The sequence below is a fragment of the Phycodurus eques genome, chromosome 1 (genome assembly GCF_024500275.1).
Source record: "Phycodurus eques isolate BA_2022a chromosome 1, UOR_Pequ_1.1, whole genome shotgun sequence".
Taxonomy (NCBI): Eukaryota; Metazoa; Chordata; class Actinopteri; order Syngnathiformes; family Syngnathidae; genus Phycodurus; species Phycodurus eques.
The window spans coordinates 12,136,811-12,163,001 of NC_084525.1; positions in this window are offsets into that span (position 1 = coordinate 12,136,811).

The following is a 26,191-nucleotide window of genomic DNA, read 5'->3' on the forward strand; positions in this document are numbered from 1 at the left end:
AGTGGGTGCTGGCGGGAATGTGGGGGGGGTACCGGTGTCGGTGCTGCGGGTCTGGAGCCATGCCTCTTAATCACTCAGTGAGCACACACTCACGTAACTCACTGTATATATTTTTCTCGCGAGTCACATCTGGGGATATACATATCCAGGGGTTCCTGGGGGACTGGTATGGGGTCGCGAGGGTGTGGGGGTCGGACCGCGTTTCAGCACATTAGTGCTGTTTCCTGGTGCAGGCGCCCTGTCCCCCCGCCCAGCCTGCCCCCCTGGATTTTAATGCATCACACATACTCATCCCCATGGTCTTCTTGGAGCAGTAATGTAGTTCACGGATGAGCTTTAACACCCCCAGATCCTGCCATGCTATATCCTCCTTTTAGCTGCTGCTCGACTCATCCTCCTTCCTCCTGCTCCTTTTATCATAAACGTTCCATTGAAATGGTGACAAATACATATTGCTGAGTTGCAGCCTACCAGCTGGAAAAGGCACAAGGCTACTTCCTTTTTGGTTGCTTAGCAACCAGTGCCAAATATGGGCATGCTTGTACCATTTCACTGTCACCCCTGCTCCGTCTTGCAGGCACAGTGAAAACCAAGTGCAGTGTGTAAGCGTCTTGACTCTGCCTTATTTGTTGGGATTTATTGTGTCTTATTTACCAACTTATTACCTTTTGATTCAGGGACCATCCACCTGTGAATGGGCAAAAGACAGAAATTAGCCATAGTCTACAAAATTGCATAATCAGAATCAGTATCATCTTTATTTGTCATCATGTTTATCTGTCTGTTGTCGTACTAGAGCAGCTCCAACTACCGGAGACAAGTTCCTTGTGTGTTTTTTGGACATACTTGGCAAATAAAGATGATTCTGATTCTGATTTGAACACTTTTGAGACATAGACATTGGGAAAAACAGTCACTGAGCAATTTTGTTTATGTTTTATCAATCTTTCAATCTTTTGAATCTTTTTCTCAATAAATAAAACATTTAATGCATTTAATGTTTATTTCAAATATTTCTCTGGATCAAGTTCAACTTGTGGTTTATATCCGCCCTCTCCAACCATGTTGTCTAAATGGTATGGAGCGATTCACAGTAGCACTGTTATGAACATATTGTGGTAAATGTGTAGGAGGGAAAATCTATACTGGAATGACTTTGGGTCACTTGCAATGCAGTAAATATTTGTGCAGTTAATTAATTCAATCTACAGTCCAATTCAATTAACAGCAAGTCTTGAGTGCCCCCTCCCATGCTCAAGGCTGCTTTCACTGTGCCTCTATTGACCGCTGCAGTTCAGCATCTGAGGTCTTCATCAAGAAAGTTCAGGTGGAGCAGAAGCAACTTCTCGAACAATCCATCTCTCACGGGGTGGCTGTCAAGTCGCGCATTAATATCTGAAACACATAAAGTGAACAACTTTATCTTACGTCACTTCACGAACATCACCTCTGCGAAATGTCAGAAGATTGACAGCGTCAGAAATGAAACATTGTCAAACCACATGACTGATGGAAGGAAGGAAGCGAGGGGTGGAGAAGTGCAACACCTGATGATATATTAATCAGGTGGCATTGTTGGCAGGGGCGGAGTGGCTCTGCAGCAAATGCGAGCCATAATGGAGATGTGAGGTGTCTTTGGTGAGGCGGAGCTTGTTGGAGGGAGAATAATGAAGCTGCATTTTAGCATATTGTCACCGGTTGTCTTGTTTTTTTCCGAGGTGTTTGCCAAGCTGCTCCACCCAAGGAGAAACGGGCACCCTCGCAATAACTTTTGGAGTAAACAGCGATACGCGGCGGCAAACAGCGCCGAGCTCCCTACGCTCATGAGCAAACATGCAATAAACTTTCTTTTAATGACCTGCAACTGACTGATGCACTTTGTCAATATTGATGGCAGAGAGACAGAGCCAACACAGAGGCTTCATACTTAACAAAATGCTGCAAAAGTGTTTCTGCACTACAGTTGTTGGAAATGAAATGAATCACTTTAGCATAAGAGGTAGCGAATGTCAACATCTGGGGATTCATCTGGCCTTTCGCAAAGGTTTTTGCACCTGTCATTTCGTGGTCTGTCAGTGTCTGCTGGCACTTACTCTTGATCCACTTAAATTACCTAAACATTACAAATGTACAATATAATAGTAATAAAATGTATTATTCACTGACCAACCGCATAACATTATGACCACTTACATGATATCTAATACAACAGCTATATAAAATGAACAAAACATCTAACCTTGGCTGTCCCTCTGATGAGCTCATTTCTAATTTTATCCAACTTGGTCACTCCGAGAGCGAACCTCACCATCTTCATTTCTGCCACCTTCAGCTCTGCTTCCTGTTGTCCCTTCAGTGCCACTGTCTCTAATCCATACACCATGGCTGGCCTCACCACTGTTTTATGAACTTTGCCCTTCATCCTACCAGAGACTCTTCTGTCACATAACACACCTGACACATTCCTCCACCCGTTCCAACCTGCTTGGACCCGTTTCTTCAGTTCCTTACCACACTCACCTTTGCTCTGGACTGTTGATCCCAAGTATTTAAAGACTTCTTCTTAGCTAACCTCTTTCCTTGGTGGTGGAACCTCACGGTACAAGAAATCATACAAGTCTCCTTCTCCCCTTTTCTGCCAGAAGATACACCAAGTACTCTCCTGCCTGTTTCTCCGATCACCTTGGCTGTAGTGGTCCAGTCCTCCACCCTTGCTATCTCTTCTCCCTGTAGCCTCACTCTTCCCCCTCCAACCCTCTCATTCCTGCACATATATTCTGTTCACTTCAGCGAATCTTCATTCCTCTCCTTTCCAGTGCATGCCTCCATCTTTCTAACCGTTCCTCCACCTGCTCCCTGCTTTCACTGCAGATCACAATGTCATCTGCAAATATCATGGTCCACGGGGATTCCAGTCTAACCTCATCTGTCAGCCTATCCATCACCACTGCAAACAGGAAGGGGCTCAGGGCTGAGCCCTGATGCAGTCCCAACTCCACCTTAAGCTCCTCTGTCACACCAACAGCAAACCTCACCACTGTTCTACTGCCCACATACATGTCCTGTATTATTCTAACATACTTGTCTGCCACTCCAGACTTCCGCATGCAGTACCACAGTTCCTCTCTGGGTACTCTGTCATAGCCTTTCTCCAGATCCAGAAAGACACAATGTAGCTCCTTCTGACCTTCTCTGTACTTTTCCACCAACACCCTCAAGGCAAATAATGCTTCTGTGGTACTCTTTCTCGGCATGAAACCATACTGTTACTCACAAATACTGACTTCTGTCCTGACTCTAGCCTCCACTACGCTTTCCCATAACTTCACCGTGTGGCTCATCAACTTTATTCCTCTATAGTTCTCACAGCTCTGCACATCACCCTTGTTATTAAAAATTGGCACCAGCACACTTTCCTCCATTCCTCAGACATCTTATCATCCGCTAGAATTCTGTTAAACAAGCTGGTCAAAAACTCCACAGGAATGTCATCAGGACCAACTGCCTTTCCATTTTCCATCCTCTTTAATGCCTTTCTAACTTCCCCCTTATTAATAATTGCCACTTCCTGGTCCACCACACTTGCCTCTTATACTGCCAAAAAGCTGCACAAAACTTGTCCTTTCTCAGCTTCCACCACATGGTTCTCTGCTCTGCCTTTTGTCTTCTCAAGCTTCCTCCCCATCACCAGAGTCATCTTACACACCACCATCCTATGCTGTCTATCCACACTCTCCCCTACCACTACCCTACAGTCGGTAACCTCCATCAGATTACATCGTCTGCACAAAATGTAATCCAACTTCGTGCTTCTACCTCCGCTCTTGTAGGTCACCCTATGTTCCTGCGTCTTCTGGAGAAAAGTGTTCACTACAGCCATTTCCATCCTTTTTGGAAGGTCTGTCCCTCCACCAAAGTCTGTCCCTCCACCATCTGTCCCTCCAAGTTCCTTTCCTGGATGCCATACTTACCCATCCCAATTTCAAGTTTCAGCCTCATCACTCGATCTGATACTCTTTTCACCTCCAAGACATTCTTAGCTAACTCATCCTTTAAAATCACCCCTTCTCCATTTCTCTTCCCATCGACACAGTGTTAAAATAATTTAAACCCTGCCCCTAAACATCTAGACTTACTGCCTTTCCACCTGGTCTCCTGGACACACAAAATATCAACCTTTCTCCTAATCATCATGTCACCCAAATCCCGAGATTTGTCATAGTCCCAACAGTCAAAGTCCCCACATTCAAATCTAGGCTCTGTGCTTTCCTCTTCTCTTTCTGCCTAAGAACCCACTTTCCACCTCTCCTTCGTCTTCGACCCACAGTAGCTGAATTTCCACCGGCGCCCTGCAGGTTAACGGTGCCGGGGAAGGACGTTGTTAACCCGGGCCATGACGATCCGGTAAGGAATTCTTTATATGAACGCTCATATTTGTTTGGAAACGTTTTCAGCCGGATGCCCTTCCTGACGCAACCCTCTGCATTTATCCAGGCTTGGGACTGGCCTACAGTTTGCACTGGCTTGTGCCCCCCATAGGACTGCATTAAAACATCCACATGCATAAGTATTAATTTTGGGCATCCCTAAATTGTCCCATCAGCTGTGTTTGGTGAACAAGATGGCCACACCACCTTTAAGAATTCTTGCAGCTCTGCACTTAAATATCCCATTAGGGGAACTCTCAAAGGATAATCTGGCGATCCCACTGATCCCCGGCCGTCCTGCCCCTCCAGTCGTTTGGGGCTCCGAATCAAGCAGTGAGCAGTTCAATAATTCAGATTAGCGCTCATGTTTATTAATGTCCTACATCTGTGCAAACACTATGTCAACCCGAGAGTTTATTGTAATTGCCTGAGCAAACAAAACCTGAAAAAGCAATTTCCAGTTACAATGTGCGAGGACGAGTAATGAGGTCATTGGCATTCCACTGCAGTCACAAACACCACATCTTTTCATCGCTCCACTATTGTGTGTGATGGATATTTTTATGAGGAATGAAGGTGCTGGATAATGTTGTGACGCCACTAGAGGCAAGTTAGTGATTAAAGATAATCATCATCTCTTCACCTCCTGCAAGTTCTTATTAGATTCCCCTTTCCATTACTTATTCTGACTTCCACACTGTGCCGATCTTGCCATCGACTACAACTACATGACACCTCTTCAACTGCGTTCTCAGAAAGAACATTTTTAATATTCATGTATATACAGTATCTTTTTAGCTCACAGTTACAGTTTATAGATAATGCATCATCTCGCAAAAAAAGTGAGTTTCATTAGCCACGACTTTAAATGAGCGATTCATGGGTAATTGACTGTTGCTGGCAAATGTTGAATCAGATGTTAAGTTTACCAGACTTACCCTATTGTAGAGGCCAAAACCTTTGATAAAATGAACTACTGCCATCTCTGCTTGAATGTGCAAATATGTATTTCTTTATAAGAATATGAATTATAAGTAATGCATGATCATATGAATTGTTATATTGTAACTAATACCACTCAAGGAAAGTGAGCTCATTCATTTAAATGCTAAAAGTGCCACACTTACTATAGTTTGTTGACTCTGCTCTCCAGATAAAGTGTTTAGGATGCAACTCTGTCTGATGGAGCTAAGATTAGAAATCCCTCCCATGATTGATTGATATATTTGGCAATGCTCTGCGGGCAAAAGCAGTGTACCTGCCAAAACCTCAAGGCCATTAATCAGCCTAAACAGCGGTCCCCTTATTCATGTATCAAGATGCGTCTTTGTTGCAAACGGGCATGTAAGTGAGTCGTCAAAGATGTGGCAATCAGAAGCTGCTGAGGAGCTGACGTGGCCGAATAGGAAATTGGTATTTTTGTTGCGAAGCAAAGATGCAATATGATAAATGGCTTTATCAGATGTTCCTTTGATTTAGTCTAATTCTGACCAAAATGGCTTCCCTGGAGAGAAGAGGAACTTTTAAAATGCTGTAAAGATGAAAAATGTATTATGATTTGAAAACCATCCAGGGCATGTAGAACGTCCCTTTTAATCCAGCCTAAAGTGTAAAGAGCAATGATCAAACTGAACGGTCACTGAATGCATTTACTCTCTCTCTACTGTCATCCGTTGGAGCCATTTGATAGTCCGTCATCTGTGGTGTGTTGCTTTTCACTAGGTTTGCTGTGATCTTCTCTCGAATCTTGTCATTATTTATGACTTAATAAAAACACCAGTTAATTAAATTGGGTATTAATCAAGACTACATTGGTGGTATTCAGAACACTTTACACGTCAGTGATAGGATACTTTTATTACCAAATTAAACATAAATCAAGGTGTTTCTCCGCTGAAATAACTGATAACGATTGGCTGTTAACACAAAGAGCATGTGTGGGCCTTTTTAGGATATCATGGAAAGCTGATGCTGTCACTACAATAAAAAGAGACTATTGTTGTTGTAAGTCAAGAAGTCAACCTATGCAGAAATGGTTTTTAAAGGGGAGGCGGCAGGCAGATATATCAGTCCTCATGGAGACAAATAGCTTGTCCCCTTCCCGCCCGGTGAGCCGAGCTATGAGGATTTCACCCAGGTGAAGTAAGCATGGTATTCTGCTTGAAAGTAAGCGCCTGCCTGGGATAGCACCCTGGGAAGCCCTGATTAACACCCTCCGCCAGCCCAAACCCATCGTACAAATGCCCGGTGCTCATGTGAAGAGGGAAGCGCTTGTCAGTCAGGCTTGGCCGTCCCTCGATGTGCTTCCATTGTAATTCTGGGTGTGCTGGTTTTTCTGTCTGAGATAGGAGCGCAAGGTTGATTCATCCCCGTAGGGTTGTTAAAAGGTGGATCTGCTAAGTTCTCAAAGTGACTGAAAAGGGGGAGAGAGGTGGGCTGGAGGTCTCTTGTCAGCTCTTGCTCTGCCTATTGCTGACATTGGTTTTGAAGACTTTGCCATCTGAATTTTGTGATAATCCATAAATGGGGACTGGCTGAGAGTGTAGTCGTCCCCTGAGGATCGAAGACATACTTGCACCCTTGTAGGTGGGGGTCACATTGTCTCCACATGAGAAGTGCTAAATTAAGTACTGATTTGTAGTTCTCATTAAGTCCCTCTGTCATTCTCTGCTGGTAGATTTTCTCTGTCTTTATTGTTCAATGTCTTATAGAGGCCACTTAAATTTGTGCAACCTTGTAGCCTTAAGTAAATTGAAGTCCTATGATGAATACTACTGAGTTCCCAAATAAGTTTTATGAATGCCTTCTTGAAGTGAATTTAATGTTTTGTGTGGTCTATAAAACCAACATGGATGAAACACACCACATGAGCTGGAGGACTATTGAATTTTCATTCAATATTATATAATTTCAACCATTCTCTTTTAGTGGTCACAGAGTTCAGCCTGGGAAAGTCTCTGCAGGGTTCCCACCTCGACCTAACCAAATGAATCTTGCTCTATCTTTGTCTTGTTTTAAAAGGCTGCCATTTCCCTTACCATTATGTTCAATTTTATTACATCATGTCCATCCATCCATCCATTTTCTGAGCCGCTTCTCCTCACTAGGGTCGCGGGCGTGCTGGAGCCTATCCCAGCTGTCATCGGGCAGGAGGCGGGTTACACCCTGAACTGGTTGCCAGCCAATCGCAGGGCACATACAAACAAACAACCATTCAGACTCACATTCACACCTACAGGCAATTTAGAGTCTCCAATTAATGCATGTTTTTGGGATGTGGGAGGAAACCGGAGTGCCCGGAGAAAACCCACGCAGGCACGGGGAGAACATGCAAACTCCACACAGGCGGGACCGGGGATTGAACCCGGGTCCTCAGAACTGTGAGGCTGACGCTCTAACCAGTCGTCCACCGTCCCGCCTTGCATCATGTCATGTTTGTTAAATATGTATGGTGGATTGAAGCGTTTTGGACGGATGGGTATTTGGGAGCTTCAAGGAAGGTCTGTTGTCATAACTGTTTACTGCATGTGTATTTTTTTTTTATATCAGAGCCATTGATCATCTCAAGAGGCTATCCATTAATAACATTGAAATCATTAGGAAGAAGTCCACTTCTGTAGGCATGTTACCATAGTGGACCAAAGCATTTCAATTATCCTGGTGTATTCTATGTGTGTGTGTGGTGGCCGTGGCAGTTTCCTTCGGGTGTCCAACTCAACAGAACCTTTTGAAAACCATTCCTCATCTGAGAAAACTCTGCCTCGGAACCACTTTACTGTTAGGTGCTTGTTAGGATGAGAAGTGGAATGGATAGCACCTCTCCCACCTCCCGCATCGTGTATTAATGCACTTGACCTCACAATCAGACTGCCGGCGCAAGAAGCCATGCAAATAGTTTGTCTTCTCATAAATGTATCTGACATGACAAAGTAATAACAGCAACTAATGAGCATGTTCTTTGAAAGAAGCGCCATTGCAAATTGAATTGCTGGAGTGGAAGATTTGTTACTTGCTAACCGCCGTCACAATGAAGGCGATTGAAAATCTAATATGAAGGGAGACAAGTGTTTACATTCCCGGTTTGTGTTTTACATCCCAAGTAGTCTGTAGTTCGGTTGTTAGCACCCCCAAGGTCACCTTCAAACTGCGCAATATAATAATTGTGTACATCTGGAACCTTGCCTCATTGGTTGATGCTGCCAATGGTAAATGCTTGATATTTATCACTTTTGCTGGATTTTGAGCCACAGGCATGGGATTTCATCATAGTATATGGATACAGTTGAGTATAACTGAATATGTGTCAATTTCACTTCACTTACTTGCCTTATGAAGAGCTACTCAATTCATCAATGGGGTATTGGTATAAGGGTTCTGGGGCGGGGGGTGTAACAAATCTATTATAGCCCCTTTTCTATGAATACATTTTGAACAATTGTATGCTTTTAACTTCATGGCACAACGGTTTGGGCCAGAGTATTTTGTTTCCCAGCATGATTGTGCCACAATGTACAAAGTAAAGTCCATAAAGATATGCTTGGATGAGTTTGATGTGGAGCAACTTAACTGGTTGTATTTGATTCACTTGTCTAATATTATCAGCTGTTTACTGTAACTAAAAGCTTTAAACCGACCCAACTCTATCATTTGAGGTAATGGTAGAGTATTGGAATACATTTGTTCGTACAGTTTATTTCTTGATGAACCTATCAAACAGATGAAATTGTAAAATTTTGAAATTACTCAAAATTTCACAACAAACAACACAACAAAACAAACAAAAACAACAACTGAATTTAGAGGCAATTCAGTTGATGATTTTTTTAAACTGCCCTTAACCTTCAAATGCATGTTTTTGTCAATTGAGTGTTTATGTTTTTAGTGTAACACTGTCAAAAATCTGCTTCTTGGGTTTATTGAAGACTCTAAATTGCTCATAGGTGTGAATTTGAGAGTGGCTCCAGATACCCACGACCCTAATGAGGACAAGAAAAATATATTGCAGCAGCATGGTGTTGAAATGGTTCGCATGTCTGCCTCACAGATCTGTGGAATCTCAGTAACAGCTTTCCTATATGTGTTTACATGTTCTCCCGATGGTGTGGTTTTCTCCAGGTACTCACTCTGGCTTCCTCTCATGTTCCTAAAAAACATACATGTTTATTGAAGACCCAAAGTTGTCCATAGGTGGGGATGTGAGTGTGAAGGGTTTGTCTATTTGTACCCTGCAGTTTGCTTGCAAATCAGCTGGGGTAGGCTCCGACTTACCCGACACCCTAATTGGTAAGCCTTCGAGAAAATTTATGTAAATATATGTTATGTTGGTGACCGCCTATTCATCCATCCATTTTTGTGAGCTGCTTATCCTCACAAGGGTCGCGGGAGTGCTGGGGCCTATCCCAGCTATCATTGGGCAGGAGGCGGTGTACACCTTGAACTGGTTGCCAGCCAATCGCAGGGCACACATACAAACAAACAACCATTCGCACTCACATTCACACCTACGGGCAATTTAGAGTCTTCAATTAACCTACCATGCATGTTTTTGGGATGTGGGAGGAAACCGGAGTGCCCGGAGAAAACCCACGCAGGCACGGGTAGAACATTCAAACTCCACACAGGCGGGGCCGGGGATTGAACCCCAAACCTCAGAACTGTGAAGCAGACGCTCTAACCAGTCACCCACCGTGCCGCGGTGAGTGCCTAAACCTGAAAAATATAAAAACCTGGCAAAACAAAGTTTTCATTTGTCATGCAATGACATAGTGCGAATCATGACAACCAGAGACCACCTTTGCCCCACCTTGCCATGTTTCTTAGTCACGAAAGACACAGTTGACTGATAATTGGTAGAAAAACCTCCAAAAACCACAATGCACAGCGCTTTTAGCTACCCCTCCTATGCCAGTTTTGAATATGAAATTCCCTTCTGGGGAAAAAAAAATCCGTCGTTGTTTGACTCAAGTATTGAAAATAGGCTTTACGTGATCAGGATTGTTCACCGATCAGTGTGCTTAAAAAAATGATAACAGATCACCGATGGACCAATGTGTCTATTTAAATGACTTGTTCATTTACTGTACAGGAAAGTCCTCGAGTTACGACGCACTCGACATACGACGTTTCGACTTCACGACGCCTGTGCCTCGTCCGCCATTTTGTCCCAGCACCATAGTGTTTCTGCTTAGCTAGTGCATCGTGATTGTCTGTGTTTGTGCGATGGGAGTATCTTTGCCTTTTTTGTCCTCCTATTTTCACACTCTCAGCAGTAATAGTAAGTACAGCATCTTATTTTTTTATTTTAATTTCTTTATACGAAGTGTTAACCTTTCCTGCTACGGTCACCTGACCGTGGTCGGGAGACGCAGGGGTTAACCCCCTTCACTCGTTGCACAGCTGAGCTGGGTGTCTGCAACAATAAAGGCACGAAGCACCGATTTGCTGCTTTAATGGTTTTATTAGCTCCTCTGCATATTCAACGTCAACGGGTCCTCCGCTAATCGCTACTCTTCCCCGGTCGGCGTCACTACACTTGTTACTCTACACACTCGCAGTCCCGCCGGACGACGCCTGCGGAGTCCCGTCTCACTCACACATCGACACACACGCACACACACACTGAGCTTGCTGTCACAATCACGTGGGACAATACCTGTAACAGAAGTATTTCGTCGTAAATTTCGACTTTAACGGTGAAATCCGACTTACGCGGAAATTCATGTTACGTCGCCAGCGTAGGAACGGAACTCGTTCGTAAATCGAGGACTTCCTGTATATAGTTGTGTACTGTATACTGAGTATCTTCAAAAATATTCTCTATTCGGGTCATGTATTCTAATCAGTCAGGTCAAACCAACATTACAACTTAACAGAACTAATGGGTGCTAACTTACTGTAATTACATTTTTGTAATTAAATTACTTCACACACACCAAAACGTTAGAGCATGATTCGACAGAACGCCTTAATGTTCGCTTATAACAGTTAGTGCTAGCACTAGCTTGCTAGGCTACATAATGTTTTGTTACCTGCTTGCAAGCCATATCGTATTAAAAGGTACGTGAACGTACCTCAAGCAATCCTTGAATGAAAGTCCTCTCCCGAGCACCGGTGACCACCAACACACGTTTTCTCCCATTTTGTTCTTACAAAGACATGGTGCGATCCATTAGTGTTGTTGTCACCATGGTAACAAGTTTATCCGGTCGCCTTTGAGTTGACAAGATGAAGCCCAGTGATCTTAAAAGATGGGATGTGGTGGTATCGGAATGCAAGATTTTATTGCAGTAGTCTGACATAGTGCAATCGTGAAACACCAAATTTGTCTTACAGTCTGGGCATTATGTGTTGTCTGTCCCACACCGCCGACATGTTTAAAAAAAAAAATAAAAAAAATAAAACTTTATTGGCGGTCAGCTATTTACCGTAGTACGTCAAAAGACACGCGATAAGGCTAAAAATAAACTAGCTTTTGTATTCGAATATACTGTACACGACGGCAACGTGGAGTAAATGTATTTTGCGAAGCCTGCGAATTTGGACATTAAAGCCGATCAGCATCAAATTCTAATTATCGGCCGACACCAATCAAGCCGATCAGATCGGTGTAAAACCTAATTGAAAAATATATTTTTATCTGTAACTTTTCAAGTACTCTGTGTAGTTGCCTTCCATCTTGTCATTTGTAGCTCATAATTGCTGTATTCGCTGTTGCTCCTCTGTCCTGCCGGGCTGCAGCAATTACAGAAATACAATGAAAGCTTGGCTTTTCTCGTGGGGTGTAGAATGTATATACTAATTCGCAATAAAGTGCTACAGCTGTCAGTGCATTTTCTGCTCGGTTACTTCAATAAATTGGAACTGCGAGGAGGAGGGGAAAAAAGATGGGAATCCATTGTGTTATGTGCTTTCCGCACCAGACAGTCCTTCAGCAAACACAAATTTGAACAATTTCATTTCCTGACGATGACAAACTGTGACTCTTTCAGAAGCGGGCAGACGCTGATGCCTCTGCACCCAGATAATGGATTTCACTTTCAGAAAACAATTATGAAGGATGAGAAATTAGACAGATTTATTTTCAAATAATTGACTCGAACAGTCAATTATTTGGAGTTGTTGTAGTGAGCTGCACAATTTCTGATTTGACCCCTGGACACATTATTTGGACCAGCTTCCTCTTTGTTTGATATCAGTGATGGCTGGGACCAGCTGGAGGGTCAGAGTCCCTTCCAGATGATGATCAATTTAAAATGCTCCTCCTCCTCTCCCCTCCCCACGAACCCACATCCCCAATCTGCCAGGCTCTGCAGGTCTTCTGATGCCACTCACATCTGCTCTCAGTGGCTGGCAGTCTTGAAGTCTGACTTGGCCGGCACCCGGAAGCACCGCAATCACAATTCAGAAACTGTGCCGGAAGGTTCTAAATATCAAGGCTCTAATGACATCACTGCATAAAGCATGGTGATACATGGTGTTTGGGCGTGAGGGGAGGTTATGTGGGCTGTGGAACTTGGTGAAAAGTTAAAAAAAAAATAATAATAATAATAATAATCTGTCTCAATTTAACACCCTGTTTCTCATACATGCTTTCCAATTCTTTCCAGACTGACCTATTCCCGTCTTAAAGAGTTTAAGAAAAGCACAAGCATAGAGTCTATAACATGAAGCTTTAAACAGTGCACAGCTTCTCCCAACGTCATTACCTTGCATATATCAACGCAAATGCGACCCACAGAGTGTTGTGGCCCCGCCGGTGTGAACGATAGTTTAACACACTAACGCACACATACACTGTGGGATATTATGTGTGTGTATGTGCATTTATGCATCTCAAACATGTAGACTGAGACATCTAATCCACCCATTGAGTGTAGGGTGTAGTGGGTTAATGACCCCCTCCGTATTGTTTGTGGCAACTCACGCCATCACTCCTGATGGCATCACCCCCCTACCCACTTTTAACAAAAGAACCTGTCACATTGGACGGACCCCCCCCCCCCCCCCCTCCCGTGACACACACACAAACACCACTGCTGTCATCACCCCCAGGGGTGCAAACAACTCCCAATCTCCCTCATTCTTTTGCCTCGCCGCTCTTTTCTTTTTGGGATGGATGACACAAAGCAGGGATTCACACTGGGCCCGGCACTCATACTGTAGGCTGCTTCTATTGGCCTGTGTGTGGCTGGCTCGCAGTGTGGGGTTAATTGCAAGCGAGGTTAACAAAATAGGAGACAAAAATCAGTTTGAGAGCAGACCAGGGACCTGGTGGGCTACAATGAGAGGAGCACAGTCATTGTGTCTACACTTGTATAAATCCAATATGAACCTTTCTTCCGTTTATGCATGTGAAGGGTTTACCTGATACTGAAGATACAACACCAATGAGATTTACTTAGGAGATACAGTAAGTGTGAAGTATGATGTGTCTTACATACATCACACACTTCCTTGTACATTGTGCATAGTCTCACTTGTAAAACTGAATGTAACATTTAGCTGTTAATACCAGCTGCTGGAGTGTTCATCTTCAGATGATTTAATTGCCCAGCAATTTTCCCCTGTCAAAAAAGCTCCTTGGATTAAAACCAGCCAGCGCAAGTGGGAGAGTTAATTAGCGACCTCGTTAGGGAGCTGGAAATGTCTGGCGGGGGCCTCCTTGCATGGGTTTGTTTCTATGCAGCTCTGTGACATTTTTGTGTGTGGGGAGCGGTTTTTATAGGTAAAACCTAACCTCTCATTGTATATGTATACACAAGAGCAGCTTTAGCCTGTGTGAGCAACTGGAAGTTCATGCTGTGAGGTAATGGGTGGATGGCAGTAAAAGTTGAAAGACATAAGAAGCCAAAAATATGACATACATAGATAAAAATGTAAAAGGGAGCAAAAGCCATGACTGAGAAGAGGAAACAAAACTAATATTTTAGTTGAAGCTAGTTCTCACTTGAAGAATGGATTAAACACTAGCCAGATTTAGGTCACGATAGCATGGAAGGTGTCTCTAAAGTGAAAGTAAAGGTTTATAATACAGTGGTGAGACCAGCCATGTTGTATGATTTGGATCATACCAATGACCAGTAGACAGAGCTACAGGTGGCAGAGTTGGATACAGTATGTTGAGATTCTCTTTGGGAGCATTGCCAGTACAGATCTGAAGGTTTGGAAATAAAGCTAGAGAGGCCAGACTGAGAGTTTGGATATGTGCAGAGGAAGGACACTGGGTAGATAGGTAGAGTGATGCTGGAAGTGGAGCCACGATATAGGAGGCAAAAAGAAAGACCAAAGAGGAGATAAATGGGTGTCGTGTTGTAGATAGCTGGAGTTAGAGCAGAAAATGCAGAGGACAGGGAGATACTGTATGGAAGAAGATCATTTGCTCGAGGGGAAAAAACGACAGAAGAATTTCTTGTTCTCCTTCTCCTTTTGTTCAATTGCTGTTGGCTTGATCGGACTTGTATTGACCAAATGCTGTCTTTCAACTGATGTTTTATGATACCGATAGTTTTGACTCATAAATTAATTATTCTGCTATAATGGGAACATTTGTTTTGAAAGTCAACCAAATGACCTGCATCACAGAACAGATTGTAATCTCTTCGAGGTACCACTGTGTCTGTTTGTGTGTGTGTGTGTGTGTGTGTGTGTGTGTTCATTCGACAGTTTAGCTGAGTGAACTCTGTTGGTTTGGGGGGACATGCAGTAATTTGTTAAGATGAGGCCCCTGAATTATTAAAAGACTGTGACTGATTCACTGATGACTAAACAGCATGACAGGCCGTTCATCAGTGGGTGTTGCATCGTGTCTGAGGGCACGCATGAACTTTTTTAAAAAGCAGAAACATCCCTGCAAACAAAGTTTCATAGTGTAGCAGATTGCTACAAAGATGAATTCCGGCATCGATGCTGCTTTAATTAATCACAGTATTTGATTTTTTTGCACATTAATTTGGGGGAAAGTGCTTCATCATAACCTGCTACTGATTCTAACTCCTGAGCCTGCCTTTTAAATTCTGTCTTCTCAATGGCACAGCCGGCATGGTGACAAATTGCCACGAGCGGGCGGAAAGCATGCAAATGCAGCGAGGAGACAAATGTCCAACCTTGTGTTTAGTCGGAAGCTAAGGTCATCCACCCTCCCATCTATCACTGTTCTAATCAGCTCGGCACAGCCCTGATGCAAAGCCTGCTACCTGCTGCATAGATAACGCAAGGGGAGGGAGGGAGATAAACCTAAACTGATAGAAGACTCAACAAGTAAACATTCATATTGCTCCGGAGCAATTCAAGTTGGGTCCAGGGCATATTCTTGTTTTTTTTGGTTTGTTTTTGTTTGGTCCTTTCACTAACATTCATTGTCCTTAGCTTTGCTTGCTTTGCTTGTCCAACCGAAGGGATTGACCCCGCAGCCCAATCCACGTGTTACATTGCAACACTGGAAACACACTGAGATTTTTGTTCTGCCTTTAGTTCCTTTTTTACATAAATTGAAACCGTGCCTGGTTATTGTTTCTATTGCCCTTACCACCACCCCCTCTTCATCTTGTCTTCTGTAACCCCAGCAAGTGATCCAGAGATAGTTGAATTAGAGCCTTGCCCCGTGCAATTAAAATCATATCATTGCTGGAGTGTGACCCAGCCTAATTTAATAGTTGTACATGCTCAAAAATGATTAATAGTTATGGTTTGTAAATAGCTCAGGGGGAGATATGGAAGCTTGAATGCATTATTTCTTGCTAAAATAAACATCAGGCTTGAATGCAAACGGGAATGTCAGAGGAGAACAGAAAAGTTTACACATTTTGTTGGATGTACGCTGCCAGTGATAAATCGAACACTTCCTTCTGTCACAGATATTTTTTTCTGAATTTGGAATGAGACTTGTGTCTTTGCTTGTCTTGCAAACTAAATGGGCGTGTGCTCATTAATCTCGGTGCGAGTGCTCGGCCAATCCTCTGAGTGTCTACTCAGGCTGCTTCTCATGTGATTTATCAGGTGCACCATGTATTAGCAACCATTCTGAGCCATTAGCCTGGACAGCTAAGGACGCCGCCTGATGAGGTGATGGTGGGGCGGAGCCACTTTTCTCAGTACGTGGCTTTAAATCTTTTGTTGACTTTGCTGTCATTGGAGCATCTGTCAACAGCAAGGCAATGATTGTGGGTATACTGTACATTCATGACAGGGCCTAATTATGAATAAAATTAAAAACAGCAAAAGTTGAGACACTTACGACTGTACATGCTGGTTCATATCCTCCATCGTGTGATTGGCTGTGTGAATAAGTGAGGCTGGCGGGTGGTGTTATGACGGGTGAGGTGGGTGGGGGTTTGATTTTGGGGGGGTGAGGTAATCCATCCATTGTGTTAAACTTCTTCATCTGTATCAACTCATTGAAAACACAGCGGCCCTGTGGAGTGAAACTGACCCGGCCTCTGTCCTTTCTTGACAGGGCGGCGAGAGAGAGAGTTGGGTGGGGGTCACCAAGGGACACTTGGGAGGGGAGGAGGGAAATGGGGTAGTGGACCATGGGAAAAACACAATCCCTGGCCCCTCTATAGCACTTGTTCCAGCCCACATCACCCACACACCCACCCCATGTGTGCCACTTGCCACTGACCCCTGCAACCCCCTTCGCTTTTCTTGTCAAGCCTTTCAGCCGCGTGCTCTCTGGACTGCAGATGTGTTACACCCCCAACACATACACACTCTGTTCGCCTTCTCCCACGCTGACCTGTGGTCTGCCACACTCTCAGGCCTATACCTTTACTTCTGATAAAGCGGGATGGCGGTGGAACCCCTGTATCCAATTCAGGCGGGAAATACAGAACTACAAGCTCTCCTTTAAGAGCATGCTGGGACAACTGCTATTTCATCAGCTGTGGAAAACCTGTAAATTATTTTGCACGCATGTCCTTTTGAACCACAAGAACCCGACATTATCTATTGACTGATTGACAACAATTCATGTTTTTATGAGCTATCCTCCTCTGTCTTCTCCTGGTTGTTAATTGTTGATAAATAAATGTTGATGAACTTGAGCCCAAATATACATATTATGACAGATTATTTTTGTGTGTGTGTGAAAGTGTGCCTCTTGCTGAGCACCTTATGAACATGAACCCAAAGTCTTGACATGGCATATCCAAATCTCTCTGATAGAATTGTCTTTTTTTCCCCCCCCGTTAAGATATCCTGTGAAGTCAAGGAAGTCTTGAGCAAACGGCGGAGAAAGTAAGGCCGCCAGCAGGGGGAGGTAAGACAAAAGGAAAAGTGCACCAGACGCCGGGCAGGAGAGAGTTGGTCTTGCATCTTCCCATTGGTTTTCGATAGAGTGGGCTGCGGGTAAGCTACCCGCCTGGTCGGACATCCGACCTCTGGGTAGACCTGAGGGTGGTGGTAGATGTTTGGCTTTACCCTGCATCAAACTGTGCAGTTTGTTGTAGTTAATTGTTGTTGTTGTGTGTTTACAGTGGGGATTGGAATGTTACACATTGCTGTTGCCAATCAGATGCAGTGTGTATATGTACCGTTTACTGTACCCTTTATTGTACTGTGACGCTATCGACATTTGGAGTAAAGAAAGGTTGTGCATTTTTTCCATTTTTAAAACAACGGACTGTGTTCAGTCATATGGCGATACCAAATAGTAATGTTTTAATTTGATCTCCAACAAGGTGGTAATGTTTTTGTGCATTCTTATTGTGAATACATCCTGTCAATAGTTTATAGAAGGATATGCAACATTAATTGTCAACATTAAAAATTATTGAAAGTGTATTTTCAAAAGCAAATAAATTAGCCTTATATCTGTTTAATATAATGTTATTCAAACAGTTTCAGATTCAGATTCCTTAATTTGTTGTATTATTTTGATTTGTGTGATTCGGATAAGCGGTAGAAAATGGATGGATGGACAGATTTGTGCAAGTAGGGTCAAACGCTGTTAATGTAATGTCAAAATTCTGAATCTGATCCACTGTTTTTTGACTGAACTTCACCTTTCTATTTGATATTAATAGCCTCAATCCAAGCCATTCACTAAGTTATTTTAATCATGATTAAGCCTTGGCAGGTATCTACATTCTCCGAGTGGATGCTGCTTTTTTGTGACTTTTATAATGTGCTTGTAATTCAGATTTTAAAAAGGCACTTGCTGTGATGTACAATTGCATTTGTACAGAATCTTTCATTAGTGCAAAAAGGCAGTTTAAGTTTGACTTTATGAAAGTTGCTGTTTCTCTGTAGCTACCTGACAGCCACAGGAAGCAGCTGAAGGCTAGTCCAGGAATTTGTCAGAAACATGCTGCTGTAAAACTGTTGCTGTCACATCCAGATTTTTTTTATTCAGAAACTGTTAGCCAGGACAACAGCTATACAAGATACTGTTCAAAAGTAATTAAATTTAAAATATGGGTGGTAGTGGAGGCAGCACTTCCCATGGCCCTTGTGTAGAATTGCCTCTGCGTGCATGAGACTTATTATTATTTTTCTTATTTTTTGGGGGCATTGCAGGGTGTGGTGGGGAGTGACAGGGAGGGCTGCGATTAGGAAGAGAGGGTCTGTCAAGTTGAATCTGCTCAAGACTGGCTCCCCTCCTCTGGTGAAAAGGGCCCCGTGGATGCATTTCACCACTGAAGCCCCACAGAACTCCGAAAGCTGTTTTGTGCCACATCTTAGTATCTCTTACCTGTTAGCCCGATTAATTATTCCCCCAAGTACAGCAGTCGGGGAAAGGAGATACCACGGATGGGCAGGCAAGATAGAGCTGCTCTCTCTCAGCTGAACAAGAGAGAGACCGATAAAGAGAGCAGGGTGAAACAGAGCCTACATTGGGAGTTTCCAGTGGCTCATACACCCAACTCCTACGTAGTAGGCAAGTCCAGCACAATGGGTCAAAGGTTGGTGTCACCAACGATGAGGCCAGTGATGCAGTGACTCAAATCTCCATTCACAACACATTGTTTTCTTTTTTCTTGCTCATTTCATTCTGTCTGATTTGATAGACTGTAGTTACAGTATTCAAATGACATAACCGGCAAGGCTCTCTGGGTGTGTGTCTCCTCGCTTGCATGTGCAAGCTACGTAGAGAAGGGGTTTCCATGGCTATCAATCAGCCAATAGCAGTGCAGCTTCACAGCAGAGTGTGTTGAGGGTCTCTGGGGCAGGCTGTCTTTTTGAACAAGGCCAGACACTTCACAGACAGAGAGAGGGCCAATTAATTCTGCCGGGGGCAACGTTCCCAGGTTAGCATTTGTTTATAGTGAAAAATTGGTGCTTTGTGTCCACAATAAACTATCCAGACTCAACCCGTTTTGAGTGGCCAGGCAGACCCAGGAGTGATGTCACCAGGTTCAGGATGATTAGTCGGGTGTGCCTTGCCCTTTTTCACGGGGTCGCCGCCCTGCTGTCGGTGTAAAATTAATTAAAAGCTGTCTGCGGTCTGTGTCGATGCAAATTTCAGCTGCTCGCTAATGTGTTGAGAAGGCCCGGAATCATTTTGGCTAACCAGGTGGAAACCTTCTCTTACGAGTACAATTCACTTCAGAGTTTATTTTCAAGATGCACCTAAACAAGCAATTAAATTAAATTAAACCATCTTTAGTTATCCCCAAAGGCCAATTCAGCTAAACATTCTTCATAGGAACCACAGGATTAAATTAATGATTAAATAATTATTATACATTGAGGTTTCTCAGCAGCATGGTGGCTTTGTGCTTAGCACATATGTCTCACCATTATGGGGTTTAGAGTTCGTATCTCTGTTACAGAGTGTTTGTATGTTCTCCCTGTGCTTGCGTGGCGTTTCTCTGGGTGTTCGCGCCTTCGAAAAACATGCATGTTAGGTTAACGACTCAAAATGTGTCCATTAGTGTAAATATGATTGTAAATAATCGTTTGCTTAGATGTGCCCTGTGATTGACAGGCAAACAACATTTATAAAGTGGGTACGGAAAGTATTCAGACCCCCTTAAATGTTTCATTCTGTGTTTTATTGCAGCCATTTGCTAAAATCATTTAAGTTCATTTTTTTCTCATTAATGTACACACGGCACCCCATATTGATAGAAAAAAACAGATTTGTTGAAATTTTTGCAGATTTATTAAAAAAGAAAATGCTTCAGTTCGATAATGTCCCCGTGACTGAAATTAGCCCTGAGTGAATCTGCTCATAAAAGCATGTGGTCTGTATTGCAGCCGTCCTTATCTCCTTGTCCCATCCAGTTTCCTTTCTCTGATTGTCCAGCCTTGAAAAGTGTTTCCAAGCATCCATGTGTTTCCAGACTCCAGTAATATTATTAGGTGACCCATTAAGTCCCTTTCATATTTTGCATTTGTTAACATTTAATTTTCAGTATCAAAAGAGACCATGACCTTCAGGTTGTAACCAAGGTCGGAACATACAGACTGACTTCTTCGTCATTTTAGGGCAGAGGTAGCACAAAAACTATTTTCCACAAAGAAGTCAAATCATAATGGTCCCCTTCCATCAAAATCAAATTTATCAATTGAATGCAAAAGATGATAAAAAGAAAAAGGCTTGCAAAACAACTGGATCAGATTTCAGTTTGTGACGTAGCAAGTTACTAATTATTGAAGTATCTGCCCACTTTGTACATGCCCACAGTGAAAACTGGCTCAGTGACAATGCGGCTGCGTCACGGCTTCAATTTATTTTGGAAGAACCCTAAGCATTTCGGAACCAAAATCGTGCTGTGTTCGGGCCCGTTTTTTGGAGGATGACTCCATAAACATAAGCTTTCACTCAGTGCTGGAAGTGCATTTCGAGGTTTGGAGAGACCGATCCACCTGGATAGCCACTACCAAGCCATGCAAATATTGTATATTAAAGCATACATGTGTTGTGGTGTACAAAAATACTTAAACTATATTTATAATGTTGAATGAAGCTTGCAATCATTGTCGGCAAAATGTGTATGAGACATGAATGTCGCGAGCCAGTTACGTTGAAGTGACTGAATGTCAAATATCCTCGTCTCTTTTGTTTCTCCCACGTCCCTACCTCTGTGGGGTTGTGAGTAGTGGGCAAACAACCCAACACAATTCTGCTTCACGATGATGGGATGATCCCACATCGTACGATTCAAACGCGAGGTAGCTACGAACGCTTGCATGCCGAGATATCACCAACAGCCAATCAGAGCGAAGCTGTTTTCCATATTTAAATTGGGAAGATGAGCGATCCAATCAGAGCAAAGTTTATCTGCATGTTGCATGTTAATGCCAGGCGAAAGAGACCAACTAGAATATTTTGAAAAAGGACATTCTAGGCATTTTCAACCCAAATTATCTCGCCAACCCGATAAAAGGACATTATATATATTGTTTTTTAATGATGGAAGGAAACCCTTAAATTACTGTGCTTGTAATATACACCATATAATATCATATAATAAAGTATAACAAGGCCTTTGTAACTGTAACAGAAATGTTATCAATGGAAAATCTGCACACGATTTGTTCCAAATGGAAACAATTTTCTATCAAATTACAAGTCATCACCAACTAGTCAAGATTATTTTGTATTTGGGGTTGAAATACACTTTTGCACAAATACACATCATTCTTCACCAGGCTAAAAAGGTAAAGCTGATATGACTTGACCTACCAGTGTAGGCAAGCAGTTGACTGTCCCAGAGGTTTTCCCTCATGGGGCATCTGAGAATGTCACTCTCACTCCCACTTTGGAGCCTTACTCGCTCCTCTTCCTCCCGCCCTTCTTCAGCCACATACTCTGCAAATGTCAAAGATAGTCTTGTGGCGTGATGGTCTTGTTTCTTGTTGGGTATTCATCTTCTGTACAAATCTGTTTTTTATGCGCATAATCATTGCAAATATATTTGGTTTGTTTGAAATGATTAGTTCAACAACTCAAACAATGTCTTGGAAAACAGACTTGAGCATACTCACTTTGAAATGCAAAAAATCAAGCCAAAAAAACCCAAAAAACAATACATCAAATATTTCTTGTCAACAAATCTCATCCTACAATACACTGATTTGCATTGACTCCAGATTCCACACATACAGGTATATACTTACTATCAAAGATTCCCACGTCACCCTTTAAAAAAGTCATTAGTATTCTGTGTACTCTTTGAGAATAGAAGCTCTTTTTCATGAATAAAAAATGTAATTTGACACTGTGAATTGTGTTTTTTTAAATTGTTATTCTTTAGGCGTGGGATGTGTCAGAGTTTCCTGAAAGGCCACTAACACCAGGTGCTTGTGGGTCCAGGCAGCAGACTTGTCATACTGACAGCTGCTCCAGCAGCAACCCGAGCTTTAGCTTTTGTGGATTCTTTCTTCGCTCCACCCCACTCCTTTCTTACAGTTTTTTCAACACTCACTGAAATTCTCAATCGAGTCAGTGGCCTGGACAGGCTCTTTCTTTGCAGCGTAGCGGCTTTAGAACGGTGCCAACCAAGTAGCATGGAGGGAGTATTTGAAAAAGGCACAATGAGCTGGAGAAAGGAACAGAAAAAAATCTGAGGTACCTGACAGACAAAACCAAGGGCAGACCAGAGGATGTGGAAGAAAGAGGAAGAAGGATGGGGTGGTGGGGGATGTTTCCCTTCAGAATCTGTATTCCCCATCCAATTCTGAGTCCTCTTGGGCTGAGCGGCACACATTTGGAGCCTTTAGGGGAGTGACAGAGAAAAAGAGGTGAAAACAAAAAGAAGAGAGCCTATCCAGGCGAGGAACGGTGGGTGTGGAAGGGTGTTTAGGGGTGAAGGGGCTTGGGGGAGTTCCCAGTTGAATCGTTGTCATCAGGTCTGTCACATTGAATAGACCTAATGAATGCAGGAGAGTGTTGAGGAGGCATGGCCGGCTCCATCAAGGCAGGTAATACCGCCCAGATTTAATTGGCAGCAGGTATTGGAAGGCCTGTATTACTTTAATTGGGTAGGGGGTTCTCTAAATGGAAAAGACAAAGTATAATGGCCAAATTGTGGCACACAATAGCACTTAGCCCGGGATTGTATGTATTCGCTAATCTGCCCTGGAATGAGGCAATTCCGCACAATTTTCAGCTGCAGAGCTCGTCCCCCTTTTTGTTCACCCTTGGGAAAACGTAAGATTGAAACAGAAAATACCTTTATGCTGGCGAACATGTGCCACACGTTGAAAGGGGATACAGTGGTGAGTAGTCTAAGTCCACGGTAGCAGAGGACAAGGGGGGAGATGGGCAACCACCTGGGGAACTGCAAGGAGATAAAGCAGGTCCCGTCATGACCGCTAACAGGAGAGTAAAGTGATGACATTTACAGTGACAGATGAGAGTGCAAAGCAGTGCTTCCCACTATATTGAGGCTGCTATCTGATATTTAACAGACACGGCCTCTGATAATTAGTGGTGGCCCAAGAGGCTAATTCGTCCACTTAATCTTTATAGAGTGTAGCAGCAAACGGATACTGAGCATCTTCTTTTCCAAAAGTCTGTCTGAAAGAGTGATTAGCTACAACTGCATCCACCTCTACACCACAGACAGGAAGTGCTTTCCACATTATCCCAGCATGCTCTGTGCTTGCGTGCTCAGTGTAGCATTTCTTATCACAGAGGGACATGACGTGGAGGCGCAGAGGCGGCACAATAAAATAGGTCTGACTTCGTGCCCTGAGTTGTGGTGGTGGTGTGTATAGTAATGGGGGTTTAGTGGTGGTGAGAAAAAGGTGAGGATTAAGCCCCTTCAGCCTTTTAGCTCGAGAGGAGCGAAAGTGGCTAACGCCCTGACTGGGCCACCATCCAGAACTCTTTTACCACTCCAAATAATCGCATAACATGTTTTGCATTGTAACCAGGAAAGAACTAACAGCTCTATTGTCCCAAGGAAGCAAACCTTAGTATATTGTTTGAAGGCTAAATTGCTCCCAGCAAGATGAAGCAGAGGCCACATTTTGCCATTAAATGTGCGACCATTGTGTGTGGATTACAATGGCTGAGCGGAACCCAGGGACATCTTAACCATTCAGACATAGCGAGAGTCTATAAAAAGCAGAGAGAGTGGCGTTCAGTAACATTACCACCTGGCGAGGAGGTGTGTGTGTGTGTGTGTGTGTGTGTGTGCATACGATGTGCGTCGTCATGTGGTGCAATATAACAGTTGCGTTTATTAGATTTTAGCACAGGGACTCCTCAGAGGAAAACTCTTGATTAACTTGTAGCGAGTGTGTCTAGCAATTAGTTACACTCTGCAGCAGGTAATCCACTAGCATCACAATGACTTAGTAATGGTATGTAATTAAATGATGAATTAATATGTTACTCACATGTAATACTAATTGGATCTAGAGTGCCGTGGAATTGCTCTGGACTCACATTAGGAGCAGATCAATTGCGCAATACAATCTTTTATTATATTTTAAGAGGGAATTATCTCTCGAATAAGGGGAACATTGGTGTGACAGACTGGCTGCAATTTTAGCGCTATTAAACAATTCAGCATTGACAGAAATGATGGGAACCACACAGATTAGAGCACATACTTCCGTCAAATCCAAACAATAATCGTAACAATTTCTGTCTGATTTATTTGTATTGAAAGGGTAGCTTTTCCAATGGAAAATGATAGTATTGTTAAAAAGTTAAATTAAATTCTTCAGTCTGAACAGATCCATCAATACATCCATCCATCCATGTATCTGCCCATCCATCCATTATCTATTACTTATCCTATTCAAAGTCCTATACACCGGCCGCCTGACTGTGGCCCTAAGGTGGTCGGTGCTTGTTTGTGGTGGTAACCCCCAAAACCATTGTTGGACACTGGCGGTGGCCTGTCAGAGCCCAGAAGCAGCTGATGGTTACCAGCAGGCCAAGTGAATTACGGCTTTGGCAGTTGGTAAGGCAAAAACTTGGGTGTGGGTGGAGCTCAGTGAGACCACAGAGAATAACTTAGAGGAAATGTTGGTCCAAGGTCTAGCTTCGGCATCATCCTCTCTAGCACCAACTGCCCTCGTCTTGCCTCACTTCATCTATCAACCTTCTCTTGGTTCATCCTCATCATTCTTCTACCAATATACTCACTGTCTCTCCCAACCATTGAAGTCTACTCTCTAACTTTGTCTCGAAAACATCTAACCTTGGCTGTCTGTCTGATGAGCTCATTTCTATCATATCCAACCCGGTCACTCCTAAAGAGAACCTCAACATCTTCATTTCTGCTTACTGTTGTCTCTTGTCACCACCATGAAAATAATCCAGACATTATTCAACACCTGCCTGAGACAAATCCTTCAAATATGCTTGGGCAGAACAGGTCAGTAGGCAATACATGAGGAGCTCCTAAAAAGGTGCTGGACATGCCTAGGTCACTATGTTTGAAAGCCTGAATCCAACACCAAGAGTTGCCCTCTTCTGGAACCCACAAGGGAAAATGAAGAGCTGAAAACCAAGAAGCTCCTGGCCTTGTGACCTGAAGGCAGACAGGAAGAGATCAGGCCTGAGATGAGGACAGCTGGAGAAAGTACGCCAGGATCGTGAAATCTTGAGAGCCTTTGTTCGTGGCCTGTGCCCAAATATGGGCAGTAGGCATGAGTAAGAATTCCAAGGGCTCAGGAGGGGCAAGTGGTGGACGAACATTGTGTATAGTACGGATGGGGTGCGACTGTGGGTCGGGGGAAAGACCTCAAGTCCATCGACACATCTTCCAATGAGTAGGCAGAGTCTGTGGACTCTGAGATGGGTTCTCCTATCTCTGGGGCTCAGGTTGCAGGTGTGGCTAAAAAAAGCTACCTGTTGG